This window comes from Oncorhynchus clarkii, chromosome 32, assembly GCF_045791955.1.
Source record: "Oncorhynchus clarkii lewisi isolate Uvic-CL-2024 chromosome 32, UVic_Ocla_1.0, whole genome shotgun sequence".
Taxonomy (NCBI): domain Eukaryota; kingdom Metazoa; phylum Chordata; class Actinopteri; order Salmoniformes; family Salmonidae; genus Oncorhynchus; species Oncorhynchus clarkii.
The window spans coordinates 21,542,600-21,569,841 of NC_092178.1; the positions used below are offsets into that span (position 1 = coordinate 21,542,600).

Below are 27,242 nucleotides of genomic sequence, written 5' to 3' on the forward strand. Positions count from 1 at the left end.
GACCTGGATTAACCTCCACATCACCAGAGGAACAGAGGAGAAGTAGAATAAGGGTATGGCTAAAGACTATACGAACTGGCCGTCTAGCACGTTCAGAACAGAGAGTAAAAGGAGCAGGTGTCGGCACGATAGCATAGATTCAAGGCATAGTGTACAGACAAAGGTAAGGTAGGATGTGAGTACATTGGAGGTAAACAGAAAGCAAGCAGATAGCAGGGGCTAGAAAGTTAGCCTTTGGGGGATATGGGACGTCGCGATGGGGGTAAGTCTGTTTTTGCCTCTTCGTGCGGTGACGTCGATAGACCAGTCGTGGAATTAGTAGGGTTCCAAGTAGCTCTAGGTAGCTAGCAGGCTGATATTGTAGCCCAAGAGTATGCTTTCGGTGGTAGCACAGGAGCCCTGGCCGGGCTAGCTTCAAGCTAAATTGGTGCTTGCTCTGGGATGGAAACGCTTGCCAGGAGTGGTCATCCGGGATTGCGGTTAGTTAGTTGTGAAGATCCAGATGAAAATGTTCAGTTTGCGGTAGGAATCCGGGGATACAAATAACAGGTCCGTTATGCTCTGGTTAGAGTCACGTTGTTCAAACTGGCGAGAGCTTTCCGAGCTGAAGGTTAGCTGACTGATACCTGGTAGTTAGCTGGCTAGCTTCAGTTTAGGGATTCCAGATCCAAAGTAAATATAAATACTTTAGGGTAAAAAAAGCAGATCCACACCACATTGGGTGAGGCGGGTTGCAGGAGAGTATTTAGATGAGGTTTAGCAAAATATTTTAAAGGATATGCGACGAAAAATATGTAAAACGATATATACAAGGGACACGACAGGACAAGGACGTCTGACTGCTACGCCATCTTGGATCAAGATGTGTCGTTGGGGGTTTGCTTTCCTGGATTGTGCATCTCTACTGGGTTTGTCTCTGTCCAAACATCATTTTTAAGTGTGTTCCTATTTTCTTCTTTCCCTAAAGTCAAGTAGTATGTGTATCTCCAGTGGCGAGGGCACCACGAGGAAGAACATTGATGTGTGGAAGAAATAGACCACCAGCAACAGCCTGCATCTCCATGGGTGAGGAGATAGCTTGTGTGTGTGTCTTAACCTTTATTTTTTCACCTTTATTTAACCAGGTAGGCTAGTTGAGAACAAGTTCTCATTTACAACTGCGACCTGGCCAAGATAAAGCAAAGCAGTGCGACACAAACAACAACATAGAGTTACATATGGAATAAACAAAAGTACAGTCAATAATACAATAGAAAAAAAATAAAGTCTATATACAATGTGTGCAAATGACGTGAGGAGGTAAGGCAATAAATAGGCCATAGTAGCAAAGTTATTCACAATTTAGCATATTAACACTGGAGTGATAGATGTGCAGAAGATGAATGTGCAAGTAAAGATACTGGGGTACAAAGGAGCAAAATAAATAACAGTATGGGGATGAGGTAGTTGGATGGGCTATTTACAGATGGACTATGTACAGCTGCAGCGATCGGTTTGCTGCTCAGATAGCTGATGTTGAAAGTTTTTTGAGGGAATTATAACTCCAGCTTCAGCGATTTTTGCAATTCGTTCCAGTCACTGGTAGCAGAGAACATGAAGGAAAGGCGGCCAAAGAGGTGTTGGCTTTGGGGATGATAAGTGAGATATACCTACTGGAGCACGTGACTGTATTATGTCAATGAGCGACTTCATTTGACACTCATTATAAAAGAATAAGAATCCATAAAAATATTTTCTTTTTTTAACAATACACACTTAAAATAGTTAATGGATGCAAGTAAAGGGTGGGTGTTGTTATCGTGACCAGAGAGCTGAGATAAGGCAGAGCTTTACCTAGCATAGACTTATAGATGACCTGGAGCCAGTGGGTCTGGCGACGAATATGTAGCGAGGGCCAGCCGACTAGAGCATACAGGTCGCAGTGGTGGGGGTTATAAGGGGCTTTGGTAACAAAACGGATGGCACTGTGATAGACTGCATCCAGTTTGCTGAGTAGAGTATTGGAAGCTATTTTGTAGATGACGTCGCCGAAGTTGAGGATCGGTAGGATAGTCCGTTTTTACTAGGGTAAGTTCGGCAGGCGAGAAATGGAGGCTTTGTTGCGAAATAGAAAGCCGATTTTAGATCTGATTTTGGATTGTGTGTGTCTCCAAATCCGTATAGCAGTGCATGGTGTGGAGCAGCTAGCTGTAGGAGGGAGGATGGTCTACTCTACCTGTTCACTCAACACTGTAGAGGACGAAGCTGTCATAGCAACAGTACTGGAGAAGAGTAACACACACACACACACGCATGCATGCACAAATCCAGTGTCTCAGACACACCCACACCGGTGATAACTGCCTCATCTCCTTTGTCTCTCTCCAGGTGCGTTAGAGTTGGCAGATGCGTCCGCTGATCTCCCAGGGTTAAAATGGATGTCTGGAGTCACCAAATGGAAGGTATATAACTGTTGGGCCACATGAGCTCCACCTCATGCCTAACAGTCACTGCTAGCAGCTACTAGAGGTACTTGATAGGCATGAGAGTCTAGCCACTACAATATTCATGATATTCCACAAACTTGTCAGTTTATTGATGACAGATTGAGACAGTTTTAGATTGCGCTTTCTCCCATCTCCTCCTCCCCATCTACAACTACCTCTCACACATACTTATTCTCTCTTCATTCTCTTTCTTTCCTAGTTGATGACTAAGGAGGGTCAGTGGTATAAGGACTGGTCAGAGGTGCCAGCCGACCACCACACACAGATCAGACCCACCATGTTCCCTCCCCCCTGGAGGAGGGGCGGCAGGGTAGCCTAGTGGTTAGAGCGTTGGACTAGGTTGCAAGTTCAAATCCCCGAGCTGACAAGGTACAAATCTGTCGTTCTGCCCCTGAACAGGCAGTTGACCCACTATTCCTAGGCCGTCATTGAAAATAAGAATTTGTTCTTAACTGACTTGCCTGGTTAAATAAAGGTAAAATAAATAAACCTGCGAACTCGTACACACCCACCGGCTCCACTTTATTTGGTTAGAATATGCCTAAGATGTCAACTTTAATGACAATCATGTACATTGTATTTGCTACACCTATGCACATTCACCTTTCCACACAGCTGCATACATATCTGATCGTAATATGAGATAAATAATTAAATCTAGGCAGACTATCAAATCCCTGTGAAGGGTTGCTGGTTTGTGTTTTGATTTCTACCAGCAGAGGGTACTCTTGGCCCATATTTATCTCTTAATATATACATACACACACACACACACACACACACAGTATCTATGTGTATTCAGTATGAGGATCCTGCCCCATCACCAGAACACTGGAGGCTTCTTTGTAGCTGTCCTGGTCAAGAAAGCCCCCATGCCCTGGAGCAGAACAATCCCCAAGGTACACACCCACATACTTGCACGGGAAGATACACAAAAATGCTCACAGTCCACACATGGACACGCACACTTCACACACACATGGACACGCACACATATGGACACGCAGGCTCCTCACACACATGGACACGCACACTTCACACACACATGGACACGCACACTTCACACACACATATGGACATGCACGCTCCTCACACACATGGACACGCACACTTCACACACACATATGGACATGCACGCTCCTCACACATATGGACATGCACGCTCCTCACACACATGGACACGCACACTTCACACACACATATGGACATGCACGCTCCTCACACACATGGACACGCACACTTCACACACACATATGGACATGCACGCTCCTCACACACATGGACATGCACACTTCACACACCTTTGTTTTCTTGTTAACACAGGCACATCTCAGAAAGAACGCAACACTGTCTGGTACCTCATACACGAGAGAGAAGTTCCCACAAAAGTGAACTTTGATTATTTTCTCCAGTTGAGGAAGGAGCAGACATCCAGCTCAGTGCCCCAGCCAGAGGACTCTCCAGTGGACACCCCCCTCCTTGAGAGACCCCTGGAGGATGGAGACGGAGGAGAGGAGGCAGGAGAGGACTCGCCCAAAGAGCTAGTCGATAAGACCAAGGAACCCAACGCGTGTGGGTGAGATGAGGGAGGGAGAGGGTGGGAAATGAACGTTTTGGTCCACCAGCCACTGGCAGGTAGATAAGAAAATGTACCAACCACAGATTTCTTACCAGCCAAACTACTTTTCCCGCCATAATCACTCCAAAAATCACCAAAACTAATGAGCATGCATTCTAATGTTTCTAAAACAAAAGTATTACTAGTAAGAAGTAATGGGGTATATTGCTTCGTTTTATGTCATTGTTTTGACCTGCGTCTTAACCAATGGATCTTAAAATAAATAATTTAAATACTGTAGTAAGAACAGAAGCAGTTCTACAGCTGAATATCAGTATCAACAAAGTGCCTGCCCTGCCACAAATGCTGAGTGATACAGCTTATTTATGATGTTTTACAAAGAGTACATATGTTCCTAAGTAGAAGCACACAAATACATCTAGGAGAACAATTACAATGTTTGAGTGTTTTAATGACAAGAAATGACAAAAAGTTCATGAGTTAAAGTTCTGAGGAGTGATACATACTCAATCAAGCACAATCATTACGTGATACAAATGTTCAGCTTCCCCTTTAAGGGACAGGGCGTTACCGTGGTAATTTGGACACTCCCCTGTGAAGGAAAATCTGACTGCAATGTCTTCTTAACAGAAGGCAGTTGCAGCAAACTCAAACTAATATTGAAAAACAACCTAGTATGTGAACAAAATGATGTAACTGGCAAAGAAACACGAGGGAGAAAGTCACACTTTAGAAGCCTTTCTTGTCAATTCGACAAACTTCTACATGTGGGCTTTGGATTTTTTTTAATGCTCTGTGTGACCATCCGCCAACATGGCTGGTGAAATAGACATTCTTACCTACCAATGACAATCTACCCACATTTGGCGGGTGTTAATTTCCAACAGTGTGTATCTTCTGACTCTGCTCCCTGCTCCAGGCCTCCCAATAAAAAAATGAAGACTTCAGCATGATTTTAAAGAAGACCCCTTTGTCTTCCTAACTGAAGACTACCCTGTCTTCCCACCTATAGAGTGAGTATTTGGTCTCTGACGGATTGCAACCTATGTAAGCAGCTGCTTGATATCAGCGTTACCTGTATGGAGGGGAAACTGTTTTGACCAAGCATAGATAGTATTACCTTTACAAGGTAATGTACACTGAACAAAAATATATACATTTATAAGGTTTTTCAGAGTTTTACAGTTCATATAGGGAAATCAGTCAATTTAAATACATTTATTAGGCCCTAATCTATGGTTTCACATGACGGGCAATACAGATATGAATCTGTTGGTCACAGATACACACCCCTACTTTTATTTTTACAATTTAAGTTATCAGACAACCAGTCCGTATCTGGTGTGACCATTTTGCCTCATGCAGTGACACATCTCCTTCGCATCGAGTTGATCAGGCTGTTGATTGTGGCCTGTGGAATGTTGTCCTACTCTTCTTCAATGGCTGTGCGAAGTTGCTGGATATTGGCGGGACCTAGAACACACTGTCGTACACGTCGATCCAGAACATCCCAAACATGCTCAATGGGTGACCTGTTTGGTATGCAGGCCATGGAAGAACTGGGACATTTTTCAGCTTCCAGGCATTGTGTACAGATCCTTGTGAAATGGGATCATGCTGAAACATGAGGTGATGGCGGCAGATGAATGGCAATGGGCCTCAGGATCTCGTCACAGGATCTCGTCACAGTATCTCTGTGCATTCAAATTGCCATCAATAAAATACAATTGTGTTTGTTGTCTGCAGCTTATGCCTACACATACCATAACCCCACCACCACCATGGGGCACTGTTCACAACATTGACATCAGCAAACCACTCGCCCACACGACGCCACGTCTTCCATCTGCCCGGTACAGTTGAAACCGGGATTCATCCGTGAAGAGCACACTTCTCCAGCATGCCATCGGTTACGATGCCGTACTGCAGTCAGGTCAAGACCCTGGTGAAGAAGACGAGCACACTAATTAACTTCCCTGAGACGGTTTCTGAAAGTTTGTGCAGAAATTCTTTATTGGCGCAGACCCACAGTTTCATTAGCTGTCTGGGTGGCTGGTTTCAGACGATCCCACAGGTGAAGAAGCAGGATGTGGAGTTCCTGGGCTGGCGTGGTTACACGTGGTCTGCGGTTGTGAGGTCGGTTGGACATACTGCCAAATTCTCTAAAATGACATTGGTAGAGAAATTAACATTCCATTCTCTGGCAACCGCTCTGGTGGACATTCCTACAGTCAGCATGCCAATTGCACGCTCCCACAATACTTGAGACATCTTGTGGCGTTGTGACAAAATTGCACATTTTAGTGGCCTTTTATTATCCCCAACACAAGGCACACCTGTGTAATGATCATGCATATCATCCTCTGCACATATATCACTCCAGTGTTAATGCTGAATTGTAATTATTTCGCCTCTATGACTTATTTATTTCCTTACCTACCTAATCTTACTGCAATTGTACACACTGTACATATACTTTTCTATTGTGTTATTGACTGTGCGTTTGTTTATCCCATGTGTAACTCTGTGTTGTTTTTGTCACACTGCTTTGCTTTATCTTGGCCAGGTTGCAGTTGTAAATGAGAACTTGTTCTCAACTGGCCTACCTGATGAAATCTAATTTTAAAAATGATCATGCTGTTTAATCAGCTTCTTCATATATCACACCTGCCAGGGGATAGATTTTCTTGGCAAAAGAGATGCTCACTAACAAGGATATAAACAAATTTGTGCACAAAATTTGAGCGAAATAAGCTTTTTGCGTGTGGAAAATGTCTGGGGTCTTTTATTTCAACTCATGAAACATGGGACCAACACTTTACATGTTGCGTTTTATATTTTTGTTCAGTGTACAGGTTTTGATTTGATAACTTAATCTATTCCATAATGTGTGTGTTGCTGGTCCTTCGACCTGTCTCCAGACTTCCCTAAAACCCTTCTCATCCCAAATCCCCCTAGTACACTCAGCATCTGCGCAGGTGGATGTGTGTGTGTGCCTCCAAGCAGTCAGATAACCACTCCCTTTTTGTAAGATTGGACACACCTACTCATTCCAGTTTTTTGTTATTTTGACTATTTTCTACATTGTAGAATAATAGTCAAAACATAAACTATGAAATAACACACGGAATCATGTAGTAACACAAGAAGTGTTCAGATGAGACTGTGTGAATCAGGCCTTCATGGTTGAATTGCACCAATAAGAAGAAGATACTTCCTTGGACCAAGAAACACAAGCAATGGACATTAGACCGCTGGAAATCTGTCCTTTGCTCTGGTTTGGGATGTGTGAAGTAAAAGCATCCAACACGTGCTCAGCATATGTGGGAACTCCTTCAAGACTGTTGGAAAAGCATTCCAGGTGAACCTGGTTGAGGGAATGCCAAGAGTGTGCAAAGCTGTCATCAAGGCAAAGGGTGGCTACTTTGAAGAATACAATGTAGACACTACCGTTTAAAAGTTTGGGGTCACTTAGAAATGTCCTTGTATTTGAAAGAAAAAAAACTTTTTTTTGGTCCATTAAAATAACATCAAATTGATCAGAAATACAGTGTAGACATTGTTAATGTTGTAAATGACTATTGTAGCTGGAAACGGCAGATTTTTTTGATGGAATATCTACATAGGCATACAGAGGCCCATTATCAGCAACCATCACTCCTGTGTTCCAATGGAACGTTGTGTTAGCTAATCCAAGTTTATAATTTTAAAAGGCTAATTGATCATTAGAAAACCATTTTGCAATTATGTTAGCACAGCTGAAAACTGTTGTGCTGATTTAAAGAAGCAATAAAACTGGCCTTTAGACTAGTTGAGTATCTGGAGCATCGGTATTTATGGGTTTGAAAACAGGCTCAAAAATGGCCAGAAACAAAGAACTTTCTTCTGAAACTCGTCAGTCTATTCAAATCAAATCAAATAAAAACAAATAAAATCAAATTTTATTTGTCACATACACATGGATAGCAGATGTTAATGCGAGTGTAGCGAAATGCTTGTGCTTCTAGTTCCGACAATGCAGTAATAACCAACAAGTAAACTAACTAACAATTCCAAAACTACTGTCTTATACACAGTGTAAGGGGATAAAGAATATGTACATCAAGATATATGGATGAGTGATGGTACAGAGCAGCATAGGCAAGATACAGTAGATGGTATCGAGTACAGTATATACATATGAGATGAGTATGTAAACAAAGTGGCATAGTTAAAGTGGCTAGTGATACATGTATTACATAAGGATGCAGTAGATGATATAGAGTACAGTATATACGTATACATATGAGATGAATAATGTAGGGTATGTAAACATTATATTAGGTAGCATTGTTTAAAGTGGCTAGTGATATATTTTACATCATTTCCCATCAATTCCCATTATTAAAGTGGCTGGAGTTGAGTCAGTGTGTTGGCAGCAGCCATTCAATGTTAGTGATGGCTGTTTAACAGTCTGATGGCCTTGAGATAGAAGCTGTTTTTCAGTCTCTCGGTCCCAGCTTTGATGCACCTGTACTAACCTCGCCTTCTGGATGATAGCGGGGTGAACAGGCAGTGGCTCGGGTGGTTGTTGTCCTTGATGATCTTTATGGCCTTCCTGTAACATCGGGTGGTGTAGGTGTCCTGGAGGGCAGGTAGTTTGCCCCCGGTGATGCGTTGTGCAGACCCCACTACCCTCTGGAGAGCCTTACGGTTGAGGGCGGAGCAGTTGCCGTACCAGGCGGTGATACAGCCCGCCAGGATGCTCTCGATTGTGCATCTGTAGAAGTTTGTGAGTGCTTTTGGTGACAAGCCGAATTTCTTCAGCCTCCTGAGATTGAAGAGGCGCTGCTGCGCCTTCTTTACGATGCTGTCTGTGTGAGTGGACCAATTCAGTTTGTCTGTGATGTGTATGCCGAGGAACTTAAAACTTACTACCCTCTCCACTACTGTTCCATCGATGTGGATAGGGGGGTGTTCCCTCTGCTGTTTCCTGAAGTCCACAATCATCTCCTTAGTTTTGTTGACGTTGAGTGTGAGGTTATTTTCCTGACACCACACCCTCACCTCCTCCCTGTAGGCCATCTCGTCGTTGTTGGTAATCAAGCCTACCACTGTTGTGTCGTCCGCAAACTTGATGATTGAGTTGGAGGCGTGCATGGCCACGCAGTCGTGGGTGAACAGGGAGTACAGGAGAGGGCTCAGAACGCACCCTTGTGGGGCCCCAGTGTTGAGGATCAGCGGGGTGGAGATGTTGTTGCCTACCCTCACCACCTGGGGGCGGCCCGTCAGGAAGTCCAGTACCCAGTTGCACAGGGCGGGGTCGAGACCCAGGGTCTCGAGCTTGATGACGAGCTTGGAGGGTTTAAATGTTTTACTCACCTCGGCTGCAGTGAAGGAGAGTCCGCATGTTTTCGTTGCAGGCCGTGTCAGTGGCACTGTATTGTCCTCAAAGCGGGCAAAAAAGTTATTTAGTCTGCCTGGGAGCAAGACATCCTGGTCCGTGACTGGGCTGGTTTTCTTCTTGTAGTCCGTGATTGACTGTAGACCCTGCCACATACCTCTTGTGTCTGAGCCGTTGAATTGAGATTCTACTTTGTCTCTATACTGACGCTTAGCTTGTTTGATAGCCTTGCGGAGGGAATAGCTGCACTGTTTGTATTCGGTCATGTTACCAGTCACCTTGCCCTGATTAAAAGCAGTGGTTCGCGCTTTCAGTTTCAAGCGAATGCTGCCATCAATCCACGGTTTCTGGTTAGGGAATGTTTTAATCGTTGCTATGGGAACGACATCTTCAACGCACGTTCTAATGAACTCGCACACCGAATCAGCGTATTCGTCAATGTTGTTATCTGACGCAATACGAAACATATCCCAGTCCACGTGATGGAAGCAGTCTTGGAGTGTGGAATCAGCTTGGTCGGACCAGCGTTGGACAGACCTCAGCGTGGGAGCTTCTTGTTTTAGTTTCTGTCTGTAGGCAGGGATCAGCAAAATGGAGTCATGGTCAGCTTTTCCGAAAGGAGGGCGGGGCAGGGCCTTATATGCGTCGCGGAAGTTAGAATAACAATGATCCAAGGTTTTTCCAGCCCTGGTTGCGCAATCGATATGCTGATACAATTTAGGGAGTCTTGTTTTCAGACTAGCCTTGTTAAAATCCCCAGCTATAATGAATGTAGCCTCAGGATGTATGGATTCCAGTTTGCAAAGAGTCAAATAAAGTTCGTTCAGAGCCATCGATGTGTCTGCTTGGGGGGGAATATATACGGCTGTGATTATAATCGAAGATAATTCTCTTGGTAGATAATGCGGTCGACATTTGATTGTGAGGAATTCTAAATCAGGTGAACAGAAGGATTTGAGTTCCTGTATGTTTCTGTGATCACACCACGTCTCGTTAGCCATAAGGCATACGCCCCCGCCCCTCTTCTTTCCAGAAAGATGTTTGTTTCTGTCGGCGCGATGCGTGGAGAAACCCGCTGGCTGCACCGCCTCCGATAGCGTCTCTCCAGTGAGCCATGTTTCCGTGAAGCAAAGAGCGTTACAGTCTCTGATGTCCCTCTGGAATGCTACCCTTGCTCGGATTTCATCAACCTTGTTGTCAAGAGACTGGACATTGGCGAGAAGAATGCTAGGGAGTGGTGCACAATGTGCCCGTCTCCGGAGTCTGACCAGAAGACCGCCTCGTTTCCCTCTTTTACGGAGTCGTTTTTTGGGGTCGCCGGCTGGGATCCATTCCGTTGTCCTGGTTGAAAGGCAGAACACAGAATCCGCTTCGCGAAAATCATATTCTTGGTGGTACTGATGGTGAGTTGACGCTGATCTTATATTCAGTAGTTCTTCTCGACTGTATGTAATGAAACCTAAGATGACCTGGGGTACTAATGTAAGAAATAACACGTAAAAAAACTAAAAACTGCATAGTTTCCTAGGAACACGAAGCGAGGCGGCCATCTCTGTCGGCGCCATGTTCTTGTTCTGAGAAAGGAAGGCTATTACATTAACAATGTCTACACTATATTTTTGATCAATGGACAAAAAATGTGCTTTTCTTTCAAAAACGAGGACATTTCTAAGTAACCCCAAACTTTTGAACGCTAATGTATTTTAATTTGTTTAACACTTAAAAAAAATAAAAGTATTATTACATGATTCCATATGTTATGTCATAGTTTTGATGTCTTCACTATTGTTCTTCAATGTAGAAAATAGTAAAAAAAATAAAGAACACTTGAATAAGTAGATGTCCAAACTTTTGATTGGTACTGTATGTATGTACATGCATATACACTGATTGTACAAAACATTAAGAACACCTGCTCTTTCCATGACACAGACTGACCAGGTGAATCCAAGTGAAAGCTATGATCTCTTATTGATGACATCTGTTATCCACTTCAATCAGTGTAGATGAAGGGGAGATGGTTTAAATAATGATTTTTAAGCCTTGAGACAATTGAGACATGGATTGTGTATGTGTGCCATTCAGAGCGGCAAGACATAAGATTTGATTGCCTTTGAACAGGTTATGGTAGCAGGTGCAAAGCACACCGGTTTCAGTGTGTCAAGAACTGCAACGCTGCTGGATTTCCTTTGTGTATCAAGAATAGTCCACCACCCAAGGGACATCCAGCCAACTTGACACAACTGTGGGAAGCATTGGAATCAACATGGGCCAGCATCCCAGTGGAATGCTTTCGACAACTTGTAGAGTCAATGTCCAGACAAATTGAGGCTGTTGAGGGGAAAAGGGGGTGCAACTGAATATCAGGAAGGTATGCACAAATAAAACATTTTGTTCAGTTTTTACATGCATGCAGAATACTCAGCACGGTTCTGGCTTAATGATGTGTGACAAAATATTGTAAGAAGCAATGGCTTATTTGAAATCCAAACTATTATTCAAAACATTGAAATCAGAAGCAACCGGTAAATATGTTGCTGAAACGGATGTTATTCTCAAGCACTGTAATTTCATTATTTTGTGTGTTTTGCAGGTGATCAACACAGAGGTGTATGTGTGGTCTCTCAACAGCGACAAGGATGAGTTTGGCTGTGTCTTCAGACTTGCCCAGGAGGTAGGTACACGTGTATTAATATTCTAGACTTTCAGATAACATGGAAAATGCACACGCGAACATACGGCAGTACACATGAGTACACGCACTCATTCATCTCTCCCTCCTCATCCCTCTCTCCTCCAGGGTATCTATACTCTGTTCCCCTACATCCGCTCCAGGATGATCATAATCAGTGTTGAGGACATCAAGATTCTACTGACTCAGGAGAACCCGTACCTCAACAAATTGGAGGATGATGCTCACCAACAGGCCAAGAAGATTGGTACAGTTGTGCTTTTTGTTTTTCCTTCAAAGCCGTCTATGTTCTGTACTGTGTGGCTGTAGGGTGGTGGCTTTGTGTGTGTTCATGCAGTGTTTCTGTTTCTACAGAAATGGGCAGCATTGTTCTAAAGTATCGGCCTGATAGTAGGTAAGTATCCATTTTGTCTCTGTCCGTGTATTATTTACTGTTATCAGAGAATTCACCCTCTTTCTCTCTCCAACCCTCTCCTCAGTAACCCTGATTGTCCACAGTATCCTATAGAGCTGTGTGGCTAGAGAGCCAAGACCTCGATCAGAGCTTTTGTACCCCGCAACGAGAGGTTCCACTACCTCCGCATGCTGGGGGTCGAGGTATTCCGGAACAAACAGGGACCGGGACCCAGGGAGAAGAGGAGGAGGTGGAGACGGAGAACGGGAACAAAAATGGCAGCATAAAAGAGGAGTTGAAAGTAGAGGTGACGAGCACCTGACAGGGGAGGGGAGATATTTACCAGCACCTGAGGGAAGGAGTAGAAATACATTTGTATCTCATAGTCTTAACAAGTTTCCCTATCTTTGTCTCCACCATATTGCTTTCACCCTTCTGTTTTTATATCAGTGGAGATGTAGGTGAGGCGTTGAACCTCTTTAGACTATTGCGACACAGGGAGTAAGGGAAAGGGAGGAGGAGGTGCTGTATGAGCTGGAGCTATGCTGGCCAGACTAGGGCTAGACCAAATGTGAGGGAGAAGAGATGTGTTGGGTAGCTCAGTAGAACTTCTAATCCACTGCCATAGCAGAAAGGCCATCCCTTGACCGAGCAACTGGTCTTCCATGCTCCCCCAGACTTGGTACACTCCAGGGTCTACGCTTTAGTAACTTATTTTAGTTTCTACTGCTGATTTGTTTTAACAGGGAACTCCACTGGCAAACAACTTTTTAAAATTATTATTATTGTGCATGTTTATCAACGGCTATTTCATTTTCTATCATTGTAAGGAAGATAGAATTGATTAAAGATATTAAATTCATATACAGTCTCTGAAGAGCATTGAAATTGAATCTAACCCCAACTCTGCTTCCCACGCACACACACACAAACATGCACAATCTCTCAAAGTAACTGCCTTTATGTGGTTGCCATGGCGACTTAAACTGCATCATATCACACAAACATACACAACCCCCCCATCAGCCACATCTCTCCTGTTTATTACCAATCTCTGCTGCCATGACGACCATGCAGCCACCTCAGTAAAGAGAGTATACTCCTTTCTCATTCCACCCCTTTCTCCCACTGGAAGAGGGAGAACAGAGAAAATGTTTCTTCTCCTTAGCCACCCTTCCATCCTTCCCCTCTTCTCTCATCCTGTCTCAAACTAATGTAGGCATAAGGAAGAGGGAGCAAAGGCCACCCATAGAGCAAAAGAGAGGGGCTAGATAGGCTATATAGAGGGAGATTGAAAAGGGAAAACATTTTGTTACATTACAGCCTTATTCAAAAATGGATTTAACATAATGAAATCTTCAACCTACACAATACACATTGACAAAGTGAAAACAGGTTTTTAGAAATGTTTGCATACAGTGCCTTGCGAAAGTATTCGGCCCCCTTGAACTTTGCGACCTTTTGCCACATTTCAGGCTTCAAACATAAAGATATAAAACTGTATTTTTTTGTGAAGAATCAACAACAAGTGGGACACAATCATGAAGTGGAACGACATTTATTTGATATTTCAAACTTTTTTAATAAATCAAAAACTGAAAAATTGGGCGTGCAAAATTATTCAGCCCCTTTACTTTCAGTGCAGCAAACTCTCTCCAGAAGTTCAGTGAGGATCTCTGAATGATCTAATGTTGACCTAAATGACTAATGATGATAAATACAATCCACCTGTGTGTAATCAAGTCTCCGTATAAATGCACCTGCACTGTGATAGTCTCAGAGGTCTGTCAAAAGCGCAGAGAGCATCATGAAGAACAAGGAACACACCAGGCAGGTCCGAGATACTGTTGTGAAGAAGTTTAAAGCCGGATTTGGATACAAAAAGATTTCCCAAGCTTTAAACATCCCAAGGAGCACTGTGCAAGCGATAATATTGAAATGGAAGGAGTATCAGACCACTGCAAATCTACCAAGACCTGGCCGTCCCTCTAAACTTTCAGCTCATACAAGGAGAAGACTGATCAGAGATGCAGCCAAGAGGCCCATGATCACTCTGGATGAACTACAGAGATCTACAGCTGAGGTGGGAGACTCTGTCCATAGGACAACAATCAGTCGTATATTGCACAAATCTGGCCTTTATGGAAGAGTGGCAAGAAGAAAGCCATTTCTTAAAGATATCCATAAAAAGTGTTGTTTAAAGTTTGCCACAAGCCACCTGGGAGACACACCAAACATGTGGAAGAAGGTGCTCTGGTCAGATGAAACCAAAATTGAACTTTTTGGCAACAATGCAAAACGTTATGTTTGGCGTAAAAGCAACACAGCTCATCACCTTGAACACACCATCCACACTGTCAAACATGGTGGTGGCAGCATCATGGTTTGGGCCTGCTTTTCTTCAGCAGGGACAGGGAAGATGGTTAAAATTGATGGGAAGATGGATGGAGCCAAATACAGGACCATTCTGGAAGACAACCTGATGGAGTCTGCAAAAGACCTGAGACTGGGACGGAGATTTGTCTTCCAACAAGACAATGATCCAAAACATAAAGCAAAATCTACAATGGAATGGTTCAAAAATAAACATATCCAGGTGTTAGAATGGCCAAGTCAAAGTCCAGACCTGAATCCAATCGAGAATCTGTGGAAAGAACTGAAAACTGCTGTTCACAAATGCTCTCCATCCAACCTCACTGAGCTCGAGCTGTTTTGCAAGGAGGAATGGGAAAAAATGTCAGTCTCTCGATGTGCAAAACTGATAGACATACCCCAAGCGACTTACAGCTGTAATCGCAGCAAAAGGTGGCGCTACAAAGTATTAACTTAAGGGGGCTGAATAATTTTGCACGCCCAATTTTTCAGTTTTTGATTTGTTAAAACAGTTTGAAATATCCAATAAATGTTGTTCCACTTCATGATTGTGTCCCACTTGTTGTTGATTCTTCACAAAAAAATACAGTTTTATATCTTTATGTTTGAAGCCTGAAATGTGGCAAAAGGTTACAAAGTTCAAGGGGGCCGAATACTTTCGCAAGGCACTGTATGTATAAAAATACTGATACCTAATTTGCTATGAAACTCAAAATTGAGCTCAGGTGCATCCTATTTACATTGATCCTCAATGTTTTCTGCAACTTGATTGGAGTCCATCGCCACACACTTGTCTATATAAGGTCCCGCAGTTGACAGTGCATATTAACAAAAACCAAGCCATGAGGTCAAAGGAATTGTCAGCAGAGCTCCGAGACAGGATTGCGTCGAGTCACAGATCTTTGGAAGGGTACCAAAAAATGTCTGCAGTATTGAAGGTCCCCAAGAACGCAGAGCCCTCCATCATTCTAAAATGGAAGACGTATGGAATCACCAAGACACTTCCTAGAGCTGGCTGGCTGGCTAAACCGAGCAATTGGGATAGAATGGCCTTGGTCAGGGAGGAGACCAAGGTCACTCTGATTTGAGCTTGGAGAACCTTCCAGAAGAACAACCATCTCTGCAGGACTCTACCAATCAGGCCTTTATGGTAGTGGCAGTAAAAGGTACATGACAGCCCGCTTGGAGTTTGCCAAAAGGCACATAATTGACTCAGACCACGAGAAACAAGATTCTCTGGTCTGATGAAACAAAGATTGAACTCTTTTGCCTGAATGCTAAGCGTCACATCTGGAGGAAACCTGGCACCATCCCCACGGTGAAGTATGGTGGTGGCAGCATCATGCTGTGGGGGTGTTTTTTTTAGCTGCAGGGACTGGGAGACTAGTCAGGATCGAGGCAAAGATGAACAGAGCAATGTACAGAGATCTTGATGAAAACCTACCCCAGAGCACGTAGGACCTCAGACTGGGTTGAATTTTTACCTTCCAACAGGACAACGATCCTAAGCACACAGCCAAGATCATGCAGGAGTGGCTTCGGGACAAGTTTCTGAATGTGCTTGAGTGGCCCAGCCAGAGCACGGACTTGAACCCGATCTCTGGAGAGACCTGAAGATAGCTGTGCAGCGACACTTCCCATCCAACCTGATAGAGCTTGAGAGGATCTGCTGAGAAATATGGGAGAAACTCTAACTCTAACCCGGAAGCTTATAAGAAATCCTGCTATGCCCTCCGACGAACCATCATACAAGCAAAGCATCAATACAGGACTAAGATTGAATCGTACTACACTGGCTCCGACGCTCGTCGGATGTGGCAGGGCTAGAAAACCATTACGGATTACAAAGGGAAGCACAGCCGCGAGCTGCCCAGTGACACAAGCCTACCAGATGAGCTAAATAACTTCTATCCTCGCTTCGAGGCAAGCAACACTGAAGCATGCATGAGAGAACCAGCTGTTCCGGATGACTGTGTGATCACGCTCTCTGTAGCCAATGTGAGCAAGACCTTTAAACAGGTCAACATTCACAAAGCTGCGGGGCCAGACGGATTACCATGACGTGTACTCTGAGCATGTGCTGACCAACTGGCAAGTGTCGTCACTGACATTTTCAACCTGTCCCTGACCGAGTCTGTAATGCCAACATGCTTTCAAGCAGACCACCGTAGTCCCTGTGCCCATGAACACTAAGGTAACCTGCCTAAATGACTACTGACCCGTAGCACTCACGTCTCTAGCCAAGAAGTGCTTTGAAAGGCTGGTCATGGCTCACATCAACACCATTATCCCAGAAACCCTAGACCCACTCTAATTTGCATACTGCCTCAACAGTTCCACAGATGATGCAATCTCTATTGCACTGCCCTTTCCCACCTGGACAAAAGGAACACCTACGTGAGAATGCTATTCATTGACTACAGCTCAGTATTCAACTCCATAGTGCCCTCAAAGCTCATTACTAAACTAAGGACCCTGGGACGAAACACCTCCCTCTGCAAATGGATCCTGGACATCTTGATGGGCTGCCCCCTGGTGGTAAGGGTAGGTAACAACACATCTGCCATGTTGATCATCAACACAGGGGACCCTGCTCAATCCCCTCCTATATTCCCTGTTCACCCATGACTGCATGGCCAAGCAAGACTCCAACACCATCATTAAGTTTGCAGATGACACAACAGTGGTAGGCCTGATCACCGGCAATGATGAGGCAGCCTATAGGGAGGAGGTCAGAGACCTGGCCATGTTGTGCCAGGACAACAACCTCTCCCTCACCGTGATCAAGACAAAGGAGATGATTGTGGACAACATAAAAAGGAGGACTGAGCACGCCCCCATTCTTATCGACGGGGCTGTAGTGGAGCAGGTTGAGAGCTTCAAGTTCCTTGGTGTCCATATCACCAATTAACTATCATGGTCCAAACACACCAAGACAGTCGTGAAGAGGGCATGACAACATCCATTTCCCCTCAGGAGAACGGAAAGATGTGGCATGGGTCCTCAGATCCTCAAAACGTTCTACAGCTGCACCATCGGGAGCATTCTGACTGGTTGCATCACCGCCTGGTATGGCAACTGCACGGCCTCCGACCGCAAGGCACTACAGAGGGTAGTGTGTAGGGCCCAGTACATCACTGGGGCCAAGATTCCTGCCATCCAGGACCTCTATACCAAAAATTGCCAAGGACTCCAGCCACCCCAGTCATAGACTGTTCTTTCTGCTACCGCATGGCAAGTAGTACCAGAGAGCCAAGTCTAGGACAAAAAGGCTTCTTAACAGCTTCTACTCCAAAGCCATAAGACTCTTGAACAGTTAATCAAATGGCTACCTGGACTATTTGCATTGTCACCATCCCCCCCTGCTGCTACTCTGTTTATTATCCATGCATAGTCAATTTACATATTACCTCAACTACCTCGACTAACCGGTGTCTCCGCACATTGACTCTGTACCGGAACCCCCTGTGTAGCCTTGCTACTGTTATTTTATTGTTGCTCCTCAATTATTTGTTAAATGCTTGTAAGTAAGCATTTCACTGTAAGGTCAACTACACCTGTTGTGTAGACCTTACATTGGTAATATGACACCATATTACCAATTAGGTTCAAAGGTAGTGCACCAGGAAATAGGGTGTCGTACTGTATGCCGACCAGTTGTCGTTGATGTGTGCAGTTTCAGAGTATTAAACAGATGAGAGAGAAAGCTTAGGCTGTAACCGTGTGTGTGTACCCCCTGCTCTGCTCTGCTCTGTCAGAGTGAGTGATGCCCAGTGCCTTTCAGCTGCAGCTCTCTGTGCCAACTCACTAATACCATAATGACATGCTCCCTGGTAGGAACACATCATTCACTCTACTCCTCCTTGTACCTTTCTCACTCTGTCTACAGTGCCTTCATTCCTGCTTTCTCTACCTCCTCTCTATTTATCCTGTTACCTTTGCTGTTCTTTCTCCTCACACCTTTGTTTATCCATTTCTCTCTAGCTCTCTGTCAACTGGACTTTTAGAGTAGGCCTCCTCTTCAAGCTCTGGACTTTAAATGTTCCAGACGGTCACTTTAATCAAACGGTCTCTCAGGACCTAGACATTCCATGTGTTTGCTATTTGAAACTCTAAAACCTCAGTTACTGTAAATACTCGAGACCAGTGTACTTCATCTTACAATTTTCAATGACTGTCTTGAAACCCTAATCCCTATCTAGTGCACTTCATTACATTGTTTGATCCATCACTTGTTTTCTTTAGACTGAACCATCAATCTAGAACCTATCAATCAAGTGGACCGTCTCCTCATCTCACCCCTCTTTGATTAACCAACCTCCTTCCACCCTCTTGCTTTTACTCTTCTCCTCATCCTCTCCACTCCTTTCCTCTTCTTCCTCCTCTCTCCTCCTCCTCCTCTCAAATCCACTGCTGTTACCTGCTTCATGCTCTCTGAATGCAAGCCTCGGCTCGCGGAAATGTGTCTATCTCTGGGATTATATAATTAAAGCCCTTACACAACACACACATACAGATTCACATTGGGTGTTGGCATTTGTGGATAGAGTTTGTTTCATGTTTGAATTAAACCAAATCTCACTCAGCCTTCAACGTGCACACACACACGTGTGTCTACAGGCTAACTCAGACATTTAGAAAAGCAAAATGCTTTTAGTCCACACGCTTACTTACATTCACCTATACTAGGACCTCTTGCTCCTGCAGTGTGAGGGTACAGATTTCATGGATTTGCCTGTCTTTCGTTTGACAGCTTTAGTTTTCCAACTGTCCTAGAAAAGACAGAATTTGGTTTTAACCCCTAAAATACAAATTCTCTGCATTTGTCTGCTCTGCAGAGACCATAACTCTGAACTAAATGCTATAAAACAGGTCTCTGTAATGTCATTAGGATAATCACAGCCCACTGGGCACATACTGGTTGAATCAATGTTTCCACGTCATTTCAATGAAATTACAGTGAACCAACATTGAATTGACATCTGTGCCCAGTGGGAAGTAATTGTTTAGAATCTCTGGTGCCTGTTGCTAAGTAGTCTCCATGGTGATAGGGTTTATTTCCTGTAGTGATTCCACAGGGTTTACCTCGATCTTATTTGATCTTACTCCCTCTCTCATAGTCATTTTTCATAAATCACCACCAGAAAGAAAGGGAGCAGACTGTCAGTGTGAAATGTGTTCTGGGTTCATGGTAGAACATCACACACAGTCAAGGTAGCTCTGCAGGTTCAAGGCCTGTGCTGTGGATATCTCCTCTGCTTTTGGCTCAGGGTGGATATGAAGCTGAGCTGGGGCAAGAAAAGGATGCAGAGGGAGAGGAATGGAAGGGAATGGGGTGAGGGAGAATAAGATGAGGTTAGAGAGTATGGCGGTGAGAGATGGGTAGAGTAAGGGAGAAAGGCATGAAGGATGTAGATAGAAAAGGGGGGTGAAAAAGGGGGTGAGTGGCTGGTGCAAGGCTTTATTTAGCCCATGCCTGCAGGTGTTGCCTAGTAACAGACTAAACAGAACGGAGCAAGAGAGACAGTGTGCATGTTGCTTTTCTCTTTCTTTCAGCTCATTCTCAGTTTTTCCCATCCTCTCACTCTCTCGCTCTCTGTTTCTGCTGTTTCTTTCACCCTTGCCTAACTAACCCTTACAGTGGCCTGTAAAAGTATTCACCCCCTTGGCATTTTTTCTATTTTGTTGCCTTATAACCTGGAATTAAAATATATTTTGCAGGGATATGAGTTATTTGATTTACACAACATGCCTACCACTTTGAAGATGCAAAATATTTTTTATTGTGAAACAAACAAGAAATAAGACAAAAAAACGGACAACTTAAGCGTCTATAACTATTCACCCCCCCCCCCCCCACCACCACCAAAGTCAGTACTTTGTAGTACTTTGCAACAATTACAGCTGCAAGTCTCTTGGGAATGTCTCTATAAGCTTGGCATTCTTCAAGGCAAAATTGCTCAAGGTCCTTCAAGTTGGATGGGTTCCGCTTGTGTACAGCAATCTTTAAGTCACACCACAGTTTCTCAATTGGATTGAGGTCTGGGCTTTGACTAGGTCATTCCAAGACATTTACATGTTTCCCCTTAAACCACCCGAGTGTTGCTTTAGCAGTATGCTTAAGGTCATTGTCCTGCTGGAAGGTGAACTTCCGTCCCAGTCTCAAATCTCTGGAAGACTGAAACAGGTTTCCCTCAAGAATTTCCCTGTATTTAGCGACATCCATCATTCCTTCAATTCTGACCAGTTTCCCAGTCCCTGCCGATGGAAAAACATCACCACAGCATGATGCTACCACCACCATGCTTCACTGTAGGGATGGTGTTCTCGGGGCAATGATGTTGGGGTTTGCGCCAGACATAGCATTTTCCTTGATGGCCAAAAAGCTCAATTTCAGTCTTATCTGACCAGAGTACCTTCTTCTATATGTTTGGGGAGTCTTCCACATTTTTCTGGCCACTCTTCCGTGAAGCCCAGCTCTGTGGAGTGTACGGCTTAAAGTGGTCCTAGGGACAGATACTCCAATCTCCACTGTGGAGCTTTGCAGCTCCTTCAGGGTTATCTTTGGTCTCTTTGTTGCCTCTCTGATTAATGCCCTCCTTGCCTGGTCTGAGCTTTGGTGGGCTGCCCTCTCATGGCAGGTTTGTTGTGATGCCATATTCTTTCCACTTTTTAATAATGGATTTAATAGTGCTCCGTGGGATGTTCAAAGTTTCTGATATTTTTTTATTACCCAACTCTGATTTGTACTTCTCCACAACTTTGCACCTGGCCTGTTTGGAGAGCTCCTTGGTCTTCATGGTGCCACTTGCTTGGTGATGCCCTCAGCTTAGTGGTGTTGCAGACTCTGGGGCCTTTCAGAACAGGTGTATATATACTGAGATCATGTGACAGATCATGTGATGCTTAGATTGCACACAGGTGGACTTTATTTAACTAATTATGTGACTTCTGAAGGTAATTGGTTGCACCAGATCTTATTTATGGGCTTCATAGCAAAGGGGGTGAATACATATGCACTTTTCTGTTTTTTTTATATCATTTTTTGAAACAAGTAATTAAAAAAAAAATTCACTTCACCAATTTTGATTATTTTGTGTATTACATGAAATCCAAATAAAAATCTATTTAAATTACAGGTTGTAATACAACCAAATAGGAAAAATGCCAAGGGGGATGAATACGTTTGCAAGGCACTATATGTGTCACACAGGCCAGCACGCACACACAGCGATGACTCTGGGACTGCTGTTTTTCAGTAGCAGTGATAAGGGCTGCAGTTATCGGGGCCCAATTTTCCAAAAGCATCTTAAGGCTAAGTTCATCGTTAGAATCTTCGTATGAGCATCGTTAATCCTCCAAGCTGTTTCCAAAAACCGTAGATTACGAGCGCTTAAGTGCGATGTTAATAATGCCTGCCTCAGCTGTTCTACAGTATGAGTGGTCTAAGTGCTTCGTTTGATGCTTCTTTGCCCTGCCGTGTCACTTTATATACAGATCTCTGCTAGACCTAGAATAAAGATTGTGATCTGTCTCTGTGACAGCTGACAACAACGAAGTTGACTACAAATACAAAGTGAATAACTGTGTTGCATATTGGGGGGTTCCAGGGTCAACACCCTTCTAGGGAAGTTCAGGGGCTGGCCCCCTACCCCAATTCTCCCCCCGGGAGATATTTTTTATTTTAAGAAATAGCTGTGAAATTGAGATTTTTGTGATTTTTGAAAGGAAAATACACTGAACAAAAATATATAAATGCCACAATTTCAAAGATTTCACTGCGTTACAGTGTATGTAAGAAAATCGGTCAAAATAAATTAATTCATTAGGCCCTGATCTATGGATTTCACATGACTGGGAATACAGATATGCATCTACTGGTCACAAATAACTTTTTTTGTTTTTAAGTAGGGGCTTGGATCTGAAAACCAGTCAGTATCTGGTGTGACCACCATTTGCCTCATGCAGCACGACACATCTCCTTCACATAGAGTTGATCAGGCTATTGATTGTGGCCCGTGGAATGTTATTTCCGTGATATCCAATTGGTAGTTACAGTCTTGTCCCATCGCTGCACCTCCTGTACGGACTCAGGAGAGGCAACGTTCAAGAGCCATGCGTCCCCCGAAACACAACCTTGCCAACCCGCACTGCTTCTTGACACACTTCTCACTTAACCCGGAAGCCAATGCACTGGAGGAAACACCGTCCAACCAGCGACCGTGTCAGCTTGAATGTGCCCGGCCCGCCACAGGAGTTGCTAGAACGTGATGGGACAATGACATCCCGTCCGGCCAAACACTCCCTTAACCTGGACGACGCTGGGCCAATTGTGCGCCGCCTCATGGGTCTCCCGGTCACTGGCTGGGATCAAACCCGGGTCTGTAGTGACGCCTCAAGCACTGCAGTGTAGTGTCTTAGACTGCTGCACCACTCAGGAGGCCAATATGTACTCTTTTGATCTAAATTGCTTTTGTTTTAGAGATGAGTACTGAATTGCATGGCCTCTAAAGGCACATTTTAAGTGTCTTACACCGCTGCGCCACTCGGGAGGCCCCCTGTGGAATGTTGTCCCACTCCTCTTCAATGGCAATGCTAAGTTGCTGGATATTGGCGGGAACTGGAACACGGTGTACACGTTGATCCAGAGCATCCAAAACATGCTCAATGGAGGACATGACTGGTGAGTATGCAGGCCATGGAAGAACTGGGACTTCCAGGATTTGTGTATAATTCCTTGGGGCTGTGCATTATCATGCTGAAACATGAGGTGGGGGTGGCGGATGAATGGCACAATAATGGGCCTCAGGATCTCATCAAGTTATCTCTGAGTATTCAAATTGCCATTGATAAAATACAATTGTGTTTGTCTGCAGTAGCCAGTAGCCCATACCATAACCTCACCGCCACCATGGGGCACTCTGTTCACAACGTTGACATCAGCAAACCACTCACCCACACAATGCAATACACACTGTCTGTTATGTGCCCGGTACAGTTGAAACCGGCATTCATCCCTCAAGAGCACACTTCTCCAGCATGCCAGTAGCCATCAAAGCTGAGCATTTGCCCCTGATGTTGGTTACGATGCCATACTGCAGTCAGGTCAAGACCCTGGTGAGGAAGATGAGCATGCAGATGAGCTTCCCTGAGATGGTTTCTGACAGTTTGTGCAGAAATTCTTAGGTTGTGCAAACCCACAGTTTTATCAACTCCTACGCATGGCTGGTCTCAGACGATCCCACAGGTGAAGAAGCCGGATGTGGAGGTCCTGGGCTACATGGTTAAACGAGCTCTGTGGTTGAGGCCAGTTGGATGTACTGCCAAATGTTCTAAAACTAGGCTTATGGTAGAAAAATGAACAATCAATTCTCTGGCAACAGGTCTGGTGGACATTGCTGCAGTCAGCATGCCAATTGCACGCTCCCTCAACTTGAGACATCTGTGGCATTGTGTTGTGTATTTTATAGTGGACTTTTATAGTGCCCAGTACAAGGTGCACCTGTATAATGATCATGCTATTTAATCACCTTAATATGCCACACCTGTCAGGTGGATGGATTGTCTTGGAAAAGAGTAATGCTCACTAACAGGGATGTAAGCAAATTTGTGCACAGTTTGAGAGAAATACATTTCTTGTGTGTATGGGCATTTTCTGCAATCTTTTATTTCAGCTTATGAAAATGGGACCAACTCTTTACATGCTGCATTTATATTTTTTGTTCAGTGTACATCCAAAACATGGTCAATATATCCCAACCACAACTGAAAGGCTAGTCATGGCTCACAACAACACGGCTCACATCACCACCATCATCCCTGAAACCCTAGACCCACTCCAATTTACACACCGCCCCAACAGATCCACCGATGATGCAATCTCTATTGCACTCCACACTGCCCTTTCCCACTTGGAAAAACGGAACACCTATGTGAGAATGCTATTCATTGACTACAGCTCAGCGGTCAACACCATAGTGTCCTCAAAGCTCATCAATAAGTTAAGGACCCTGGGACTAAACACAGGGGCCACTCAGTGGTGTATGCTCAGTCCCCTCCTGTACTCCCTCCCTGTTCACTCATGACTGCACGGCCAGGCATGACTCCAACAGCATCATTAAATTTGCCAATGACACAACAGTGGTAGGCCTGATCACCGACAACGATGAGACAGCCTTAGGGAGGAGGTCAGAGACCTGGCCGTGTGGTACCAGGACAACAATCTCTCCCTCAACGTGATCAAGACATGATTATGGACTACATGAAAAAGAGGACCGAGCATGCCCCCATTCTCATCGACGGGGCAGCAGTGGAGCAGGTTGAGAGCTTCAAGTTCCTTGGTGTCCACATCACCAACAAACTAACATGGTCCAACCACACCAAAACAGATTCTATCTCAAGGCCATTAGACTGTTAAACAGCCATCACTAGCACATTAGAGGCTGCTGTCTTTAGGCATAGACTAGAAATCACTGGCAACTTTAAGGGTTGGAACACTAGTCACTTTAATGATGTTTACATCTGGCATTACTCATCTTATATATACTGTATATACTGTTCTATACTTCTACTGTATCTTAGTCAGTTCCGCTCTGACATCGCTCGTCCATATATGTATGTAGTCTTAATTCATTCCTACTTAGATTTGTGTGTATTGGGTATATGTTGTGTAATTTGTTAGATATTACTTGTTAGATATTACTGCACTGTTGGAGCTAGAACTACAAGCGTTTCGCTACACCCGCAATAACATCCGCTAATCAAGTGTATGTGACCACGCTTCCCTATCAATGAAGACTAGGGTGGGCCAATTTCTACATTTTCTCATTTGGTTCAAAGTATTCTTTGGGTGATTTATTTGGTTGCAGGAACATGGTGAGTGCTTTCCCCCCACAGTTTTGGCCTTCAAATGTGTTTTATTTTAATTGTTTATTTTATTTTCGATTTGTTTTTTACCCCTTATTCTCCCCAATTTGTTGTTAGTCTTGTCCCATCGCTCTCTGGAGAGGCGAAGGTCGAGAGCCATGCGTCCTCCGAACCACGACCCTGCCAAGCCGCACTGCTTCTTGACACACTGCTCGCTGAACCCGGAAGCCAGCTGCACCAATGACTTGGAGGAAACACCGTCCAACTGGCTACCCTGTCAGTGTGCATGACCCCGGCTGCCACAGGAGCGGGACGGGACAAGGACGTCCCAAACCCTTCCCTAACCCGGGCGACGCTAGGCCAATTGTGTGCCGCCTCATGGGTCCCATGACACAGTCCGGGATCGAACCCGGATCTGCGATGCAGTGCCTTAGACCGCTGCACTACTTGGGAGGCCTCAAATTTGTTTTCTAAACATAAATGAGGATAGGTTTCTGCTGCTGGCTAGATTCTGAGACAGGCAGGTTGCCTCTGACTGGGTAGAGAAACAGGCTTGCTTGAGCCTTCTGCCTGAGGTTCAGAGAAACAGCACTTCTCTAATTCTGTAGCCTATTAGATTCCAGTCGTTTCAATGTTTTATAATACTACCAAAGTTGTCTTTCAACTCACAAAATTGAGCCCAATATAACTGTTACCAATTATCACTCCTTTTGAGAAATACTGCCCACATGCTTGATGCGTATCTGCTCACTACGCAATAGAAACATAAAATTCCCAATAAAAAGTTACCTCACTTTTCTGTTTTTTGTGTTATTACATAGAACCGATCAGAATGCCAAAGTCATGTCTGGAAATGTTTTTCCGGGATGTGATGTAATATGGATGACCCGGCAAGCCAGACTATTCCCTATACAGTAATGTAAACTCACTCACTTTTGTACATCGCCTTGGTCCATACTATTGACCTTATTTTAGAGCCCCAAAACGTAATACTTCCAGATCAACTGTAATGTCAATACCATTGTAAAGCACAATTTCTCCCCTTTCCAACAGAATCAATTACATGACCCCCACGCTGCCCCTTTCTGCATGATTCAAGCAGGCAATGAGCCCCGTCGGGTCCTTTTAAAAATGGCGGGTGGGGAAGCTAAACTAATGCGTGATAGTGAGAAGGAGAGATGTTGTTTGGGAAAATTGCTTTTTTTCACTCGATCTGTCCAACTTATCACCTTATTGCCTCTAAAATGTAAATAAAACACTATAAAGAGTTTATATAATGTGTCATTACATACCTATTTGAAGGTTTGTGTCGAATTTGAATCGGGTTTTTAGGGAGGTGCTAAAGTGATCTTAGAAGTAAACATTGGCTTTGAGAATGATGATCACATGCGGTGATGATGCAAAAAAATTACTAGATATCCCCCTTTACCCCCGTCACTGTCCATTTCTTGTTTTTAAAGGATGAGAGA

The 27,242-nt window shown here is 44.2% G+C and overlaps 1 pseudogene; it reads left to right on the plus strand.

Annotated features, from left to right (window-relative positions):
• Positions 1 to 257: 257 nt before the first annotated feature.
• Positions 258 to 13,332, plus strand: LOC139391914 (RNA cytosine C(5)-methyltransferase NSUN2-like; annotated as a pseudogene).
• The last annotated feature ends 13,910 nt before the right edge of the window (positions 13,333 to 27,242 follow it).